The sequence below is a fragment of the Cicer arietinum genome, chromosome 7 (genome assembly GCF_000331145.2).
Source record: "Cicer arietinum cultivar CDC Frontier isolate Library 1 chromosome 7, Cicar.CDCFrontier_v2.0, whole genome shotgun sequence".
Lineage (NCBI taxonomy): Eukaryota > Viridiplantae > Streptophyta > Magnoliopsida > Fabales > Fabaceae > Cicer > Cicer arietinum.
Window position 1 is genome coordinate 30,456,530 of NC_021166.2, and position 9,084 is coordinate 30,465,613.

The window sequence follows — 9,084 nt, forward strand, 5'->3', positions numbered from 1 at the left end:
CTTCACAAGTCAGAATCAGACTATCGCAAATACTTTTTGATGTCTCCTTGTTGGTTCACTTGTCAAATTTCAAGAAAGTGATTGCATTTATCATGAATGTTCTGGACTTATGATGAATCCTTGGATCTTTCCTCAAACATTTTAAAGTGTTCAACCTTGTGACCAAAATTTAACGCCAATTACAAGTGTAAACACGAGAAGGGGGTTGAATTGTGTTTGTCTAAGTTGGATTCTTTTTCATTATTTTATTAAAGATAGTTCAAGTTTGATGACTTAGAGTATATGAAATAACAAAAACAAGGAATGCAAGAGTAAAATTAACTTCACCTTTGTTTCTTTATTAAAGTCAGTGTAACTTTAGAGTGTGTTGTGTATCACATGTAGCACTTTTGAACATATTGTAGTCTTTAGAGTCAGGGCAATATATTCTTCAGATGCAAGCTTGAATAGTGGCTTTAGGCTTTAGAGGCATGCTAGAAAATATTGTTCATCAGAGGTATGCTAAAGTTATTTTTCATTAGAGGCATGCTAAAGTTATTGTTCATCATAGGCATGTTGTATCTTCAGAGGCACATAATTCTTCAAAGAAGCGTTGAGTCGTCATATGCTTACTAGATCATTAGAGACAAACACACATACTGCCTCATCAAAGGCATTCAAATCAGAAGCACGCTTTAGTCTTCTAAGGCAGACACAAAAACACGTTGAACTACAAGAAGCATGCTATTAGAGGCAAATGCATGAACTTTTCCAGTGCATGGATTTGACTGATTTGATTTCATTTCCTCTGACCTTTTCACTTCCTCTAGTGGTTCTATCTTCTGGTGACATCCTGTAGTGGTGGTATCCTCTAGTGACTTTCTTTGGTGGTATCCTCTGGTGACTTTCTTTTATGGTATCCTCTGATGGTGGTATCCTTTGGTCGTACCCTCTAGTCACCTCATCTGATTTCCTATTCTAATTTCTACATACTTAATGAAATCATTAGTGCAATAAATCGTTCTCATATGGTACTTATGTTAACATTAAAACTATAAGTGGAAAACCAACTTGGTTCAAACACAAAATTCTTTGACTAGAACATCTAAAGGCACATCTTGTTATAGGTTAAAGTACTCGAACCAACCCATACCTATAAAGTCTTCAATAAATTAAATTCATTTTCAGCAAGGTTTGCGAAAGTGACTTTGAGTTGATGAAGAATTTATAACTGATCAAGATTGCATTACATGGTAGGAACATATGAGAAATTACCGAGTGTGGGGTTTGAGGATGAACTTGAATCCAATGAAGCAGGAGAGATTCAGATTTTTCCAAGAGGTACCAAGGTTTAAATTAGAGAAAGTGTGGGAATACGTGAGTATTGTGAGTGACCGTGAGTGGGTTTTATGAAAACGTTTGAGTTTCTAAAACCAAAAATAATTTGCACATGTGAACCTCACTTGTCAGAGTATAACAAATTAAAAGGAAAACTATTCATATTTTAAAAATAATTGAATTTAAATTGAATAGAGGCGCAAAATAAATTCAATTTCATCAGAGGCAGAGCATATATACATTTAACCATTTACTTTGTTTTACAAGTGGCAAAAATATAGAGGCTTCAAAATCATTATTTTATAAACAAAATATTTAGATTTTTCTTTATAAAATTAAATTTATCCTCAATAAAGGGTTTTGTGAAAATATTAATCCACCGATGATCAATGTCAATAAATTTAATGTCTAAAGTACTCTTTTAGACATAATCCCTTTTAAAATGATGTTTAATCTCCATATGTTTTTCCCTTGAATGTAGAATAAGATTTTTGGTTAAATGTATAGCTGAATATTTATCATAGAAGATAAGAATATTACTCTCATTGATTTTCAAATCTTCTAGTTGATACTTCATCAACAACAGCTGAGTGCTATAATTTGTTGCTGAGATATTTTCTAATTATGCTATTGACAAAGAAATATTCCTTTTTCTTTTGTTCGACTAGGAGTTTAGATTCTAACCAAGGAATGTACAACTTTCGTTGGTGATTTACCTTTCTAACTTGTCTCTAGCATAATCAACATCACAAAAACTACTAACCTGTACCTAGAGGATGACTTATAATACAAACCAAGACCCGTAGTACCTTTCAGATATCTAAAGATCCTCTTAACAATTGTTAAGTGGGATTTTTTAGGGTCAGATTGAAATATTGCACACACACACACATTAAACAAAATATCAGGTCTAGAGGCAGTTAAGTACATGAGAGAACCAATCATTCCTCTATATACCTTTTGATCTACCTTTATATCTGACTCATCCATATCAAGAGAAAAAGTTGGATGAATAGGGTAGAAATGGGCTTACATTCATCCATCTTAAATTTCTTAAGAAGTTCTCTTGTGTATTTGGTTTGATGAATCAATACACCAACTGGGTTTTGATGAATTTGGATTCCAAGGGAGAATTTTAACTCTCCATCATGCTCATCTCAAATTCATTCTGCATTAACTTAAAAAACTCTTGGCAGAGCTTGCCATTAGTAGAACCAAAAATGATATGATCAACATATATTTGACAATGAGGTCATTCTTAGATGATTTTCTAAATAAAGTAGTGTCAACCTAGTCTCTTTCAAAATCATTCTTTAATACGAAGTTGCTTAGCCTATCATACGAAGCTCTTGGAGCCTATTTCAACCATACATAGATTTCTTTAATTTGAAAACGTAGTCTTGGAAAATCATTTTCTTCGAAGCTAAGAGGTTGTTTGACATACACTTCTTCATTTATGTTACCATTTAAAAAAAAAATTTCACATCCATTTGATATAAAACTATTTTATTAAATAATGCATACAAAAGTAAAAGTATGATAGCTTCCAACTTTGCCACAAGGGTGAAAGTTTTAGTGTAATGAATACCTTCCTGTTGATTGTATCATTGAGCTACAAGTATAACATTGTTTCTAACCATTTCACATTTTTCATTTAGTTTGTTTTTGAAAACCCATTTGGTTCCAATTGACTTCTTATCTTTAGGCTTGGGGACAAGATCCCATACATCATTTCTTTTGAATGGATTTACCTCTTCTTGCATATCGTTACCCATGCATCATTGGATAGAGCTTCGTCTATAGCTATAATTTCAATTTTATATAGTATTCCAAACATAGATGTTTGTTTAAAAGCATATCTAGTTTTTAGAGGATCATTTGCACTTCCTATGATCAGAGAGTCTGGATTTTTGATTATCTTGATTCATGGGAGGTCCATTATTGCTTGTTCTTGAGTTATCAAGCATATCTTGTGATTCATTGTAGGCTGGTTTTGTTGGTTCCTCTGATATATCTGGTTCCTCTGATAGGCTTTAGACCTTTCAGAGTATCCTAACAAGATGTACCTTTGAGATCGTGAATCAAATTTCCCAAGATTCTCTTTGGTATTCAAAATATGGCATTCGCAACCAAATTGATGAAAATAAGAAATGTTGGTCCTTATTCCTTTCCACAGTTCATAAGGAGTCTTATTAAGAAAAAGTCTGTAACACCCCGTTTTTCAAAGCGAGGGTATATTTTTTTTTTTTTTAAAAGTAATTAAAAACAAACAAAGAATTAAATCATGAAATGCCTTTGAATAAATAATTGAGTCATTAAAATTTACAAGCAGTGGAAAAGTTTCTCCAATTATAAATTCCAAGACATTTACACAACAACAAATGGTACCTGGGACCCATTCAAATAAGAAGTCAAACTGACAATATTAGTATAAGTACAGTTTTCCAAACTAAGAATACTCCAATCCAAAAAGAAGGACACCTAGTCCCTATACATCATCCTAATCTGATCATCCTACCAAAAAGCTATACAGCCTGAGTATCACCACGCGCCCCGTGAGATCCTCCTAACGTAACTGCAGTCAAGCGTTCCCATCTCCATTCCCGTCCGTAGGGTACGAACCGGTAGGACCGTCCTGACTCTCATCTGAGGGCAAAGCCCAGATTTCCACAATAATTGTAAAGGGTCACCAACCAAAAAATAATAGTTAACACATAGCATTTAAGTTTTTAAATGTTCAAAATGACTTTTCAACCAACCATGCACCTTAACAGGATTTTCAATATGCGAAAAGTTCATGCAATGCTTTGCCAATTAAAAATGAAAGTAAAATGAAGTTCTCAATCTCCTAATTAACACATAACAAAACAAGACATGGATAAGTTAATGAGTAATCAATCATCTAACTCAAACTGAGGATATTAGTGAAATTTTGAACTCTGGCTTGATTCAATCGATTGGGCAATCGATTGACAGGATAGCTGAGCCCCTGACTTAATGGCCAATCGATTTCCAAATCGATTTGGTCGAATATGGATGAGTCCCTGACTTAGGCCCAATCGATTGGGCAATCGATTTCGTAAATGATTTTCGAAAACTGATTACAAAATCGATTGGCTAATCGATTTTGTCCATTTGGCCAAGTCCCTGTCTACCATCCAATCGATTGGGAAATCGATTTCCCTGATCATTTTTCCAAAAATTTATGAATTAACTCAAGTCATTTCTAATCAAGTCCACAACCTAACACTTAGCAATTCCTACGCGATTACCACGGCAAATGGGAATTCGAAAACCATCATACTTACACACAATAATTAACACATAACACTTAGCACCTTCAACGCGATTACCACGATAAATCGAAATTCAAAACACTCAAACATAGACTCGTATCAAAACGACTCGCGTGCCAAAGCACCCTAATGCAATGCGTATATGCCAAAATGCATGGACTCGGAATTCCAAACCAAAACCCTCCTCGAAGGGCCGTAAATCATAATTGTACCGCCTATCGCAGGCCAAAGTACCAATTACCGAGGTGCCACCTATCACGGGTCAGCACGATTTACTAAAATGCGTAAATCATAAACGTACCACCTATCACGGGTCAGTACAGTTTACCGAGGTGTCACCTATCACGGGTCAACACGATTTACTAAAAGAAAAAGCGGAAATCGTAAATGTACCACCTATCACGGGTCAGTACAGTTTACCGAGGTGTCACCTATCACGGGTCAACACGATTTACTAAAAGAAAAAGCGGAAATCGTAAATGTACCACCTATCACGGGTCAGTACAGTTACCATGGTGTCACCTATCACGGGTCAACACGATTTACTAAAAGAAAAAGCGGGAATCGTAAACGTACCGCCTATCACAGACCAGTACTGTTTACCGAGGTGCCACCTATCACGGGTCAGCACAATCCACCAAAAATGTAAATCGTAAATGTACCACCTATCACGGGTCAGTACAGTTACCATGGTGTCACCTATCACGGGTCAACACGATTTACTAAAAGAAAAAGCGGGAATCGTAAACGTACCGCCTATCACAGACCAGTACTGTTTACCGAGGTGCCACCTATCACGGGTCAGCACAATTCACCAAAAACGTAAATCGTAAACGTACCACCTATCACGGGTCAGTACAGTTTACCAAGGTGTCACCTATCACGGGTCGACACAATTTACCAAATGAAATGCATGAGCATACACAGACTCCATTCACAACAATCGTTAAGCAAATGCAGATATTAAAAGATTCCCCATTTTTAATACCCATTTAACTTAAACGACTTTCAAACAACATTAATTAAATAAGTCATTAAGAGATTCCCCGTTCTTAATACCGATTTAACTTAATGATTTTCAAAACAAAACGTTAAGCAAACAGTCATATTAAGAGATTCCCCATTCTTAATACTCATTTACCGAAACGACTTTCAAACAACATTAATTAAATAAGTCATTAAGAGATTCCCCGTTCTTAATACCGATTTAACTTAATGATTTTCAAAACAAAACGTTAAGCAAACAGTCATATTAAGAGATTCCCCATTCTTAATATACTTTTGACTTAAACGATTTTCTCGCAAAACATGCAGTAAACGAGTCATTAAGAGATTCCCCATTCTTAATACTCATTTACCGAAACGATTTTCAAAAACGATAGTTAAGTAACCGAGACATTAAGAGATTCCCCATTCTCAACGCCCAGTTAACTTAAACATTTTCCTCAAATACACATTAAGTAAACCGAGGTATTAAAAGATTCCCCATTTTTAATACTCGTTTAACTCTAATGGTTTTCAAATTCCACAGAAACAAATTCAAACATACTTTCACATTCAAACCATAATTCACAACAACCACACCAATTAACAAACATCAAGTTTCATTTACCCATAATCATACACAATGACATTCAAATTCATTTACCACGAAACATTCATCACTATAAACAAAACCTAACTCTAAGGTTTTTACCCATAACGCACTAGTATATATATATATTAAATATAACTTAACAAATATCTCAAACAAATATCTAGATATTTGTTAAATTACCATTTCACCCGCAACGCATTAAATTATCCGTAAGGGATTCATCGCAGTTAATTTCAATTTATTTATCGACGAGAAATTTTAATTGGCATCAAAATATCTTTTTGATTAAAAAAACTCCAAAATATTATTAACTTTGGCTTAAAAGCCTCCGAGCCAAAATCCAAAATACTCCAAAAATACATAAAGGGTACTTTAAAATTATGGGTCTTACAAAGTCGGATATAGATTTTATTCTTAATGTAATATGCAGTGTTCACTACTTCTTTCCAAAAGTGTTTGGCAACATTCGTTTCGTGAACCATGGTGCATGCCATTTATCGAAGATATCTATTCTTGCTTTCTACAACACTGTTTTGTTGAGGTGTTTTAGGAGATGAAAAGTTATTTCCAATTCCATTTTCTTCACAAAAGTATTCAAAAAGCTTATTTTCAAATTCACCCTCATTGTCACTATGAATTGTTGGAATACAAATTCTTTTTTAATTTTAAACTTGTTTGCAGAAGGTAGTGAAAACTTAATGTGACTCGAATGTCCATCTGGAATAATCATAAAAAATAACAAGTCCATATTTCTTACCACTGACAATGGCAGTCTTTATAGGGCCAAATAAATCAAGATTTAAAAGTTTGTGAGGTCTAGAAGTGGAAACGACATTTTTAGAAGAAAAAAACGATTTTATTTGTTTCCCTTTCTAAAATACCTCACAAAGAACATTTGATTCATATATAAGATTTGGCAAGCCTTTGACTAAATCAAGTCTTTTTAATTTTGAGATTAACCTCAAATTAGTATGTCCTAATCTTATGTGTTAAATCTTGAACTCAGTCGTCTTCCCTTGCACTATTAGATTCCTCTTCCCCTGAATTAAGACGTCATCTTGAGAATTTGCAATGTCCTCAAGTAGTCCACTCGAGATCTTAATCATCCCGAATTTCAAAATTCCCGGCGCAAACTCTACGTTCAAGTGCAAGTCTCTAAAAGCTTCCCACAACTCTTGTTGTCTAGCCATTATTATTGAAGACACCGATACACTTCTTCTGCTCAACGCATCAGCCACTACATTGGCCTTCCCAGGGTGGTACTGCAGTGTGAAATCAAAATCCTTGAGAGTCTCCATCCATCGTCTCTGGCGCATGTTCAACTCCTTCTGATCAAACAAATATTTCAAACTTTTACGGTCACTGAACACGGCGAACGTGCACCCATATAAATAGTGCCTCCAGATCTTCAATGCAAAAACAACTGCGGCAAGCTCCAAATCATGGGTAGGATAGTTTCTCTCATGAACCCCCATTTCTTGTGTTTCTCGTTCTACACGAACATCTTGTTGATGCTTTTCACGAAATGACCTACAAGAAACTTCAGAAATGGGTGGAATAGAGTTTGATTCTTTTAAATATAGTTTTGGAAACTATCGAGTTGCATAGTGGAAATGAAAAATCTTTTAATGTGATGGACTCATTGATTTTGCACATATGATATTTGGATTGATTTGATAATGATAAATAAAATAAACCACACAAAATTCAACATAAAGTTATATAAGAAAAATAGAAAATTGAGTGAAGTAGTTTTATAAAAGGATTTTTGCACTCCAATCAATACGACAAAGATCTTCAAATAAAGAATTAATGAATCTTAATCAATAGAAACATTATTATATCATATTTCCTTCACATTGAATCAAGTCTATTGCAATGTTCAAAACATGATTTTATTCAATATCCAAAATTAAGACAAGAATGCAAAACAGAAAAATCTTATAACAGTTTTACTACCAAATTGCACCAAATAAGATTTTCCACCAAACTCCAAAACAAATTAGAAAATCAAGATCAAAGTAAAAATTCTGAAATTAAAGAGTTAAAGATAGAAAGATTCACACGGTGATAAATACAGGTTCTGTTGGAATCAAATTGGTTTTCCACTTAGAGCTTTGATGTTAACAAAAGTATTTTATGAGAACAATAAATTTGGATTAATGGCTTCATTAAGTATGAAAAACTGGAAGAAGAAAATAAGAGGAAACGACCATGGGATACGACCAAAGGATACCACAAAAGGATACCCAACCGAGGATATCACCAGAAGAAGTAAAAAGGTCATAGGAAACGAAATCAAAACCGTCAACATAATCCTCATAATTAGACAAATGCACGCTCTTGAAAAGAACGTGTATTTGCCTTTGATGTTTGCCTCTGAAGTTTAAGTATGAAGACTGCCTCAAAATAATTCATCTGCCTCTGAAGATTTAACTTTCTTCTTGAAGGTCAATGTGTTTCTGCAGTTCCCAAGCCTCTGATGAACAATATTTATGTGCAACTTCAAATGAACTCTATTTCTACATGCTCTGATGAACAATATTTATGCACGCTGTGATGAACAATATTTTCATTATGCCTTTGAAGTCTAAAGCCAATCTTCAAGCCTGCCTCTGAAGCTCATGTTCTGTTGACTTTGATGACTAAAACATGTTCCGTGAATGTTGCCTCTGAAGTTGCAATGATTTAGAAAATTGCATCACGTTCCAAAGTACTGCCTCTAATACGCAGTACACTCTAAAGTTGAACTAACTATTAGGGGTGGACATTGGGTTTGTTCAGGCCCAAAAATATCAACCGACCCAAACCACGGGTGAGTGACACAGACCCAATGCAGTCCGCTCATTGACTCGGTTTGGATGGGTAGCGGGT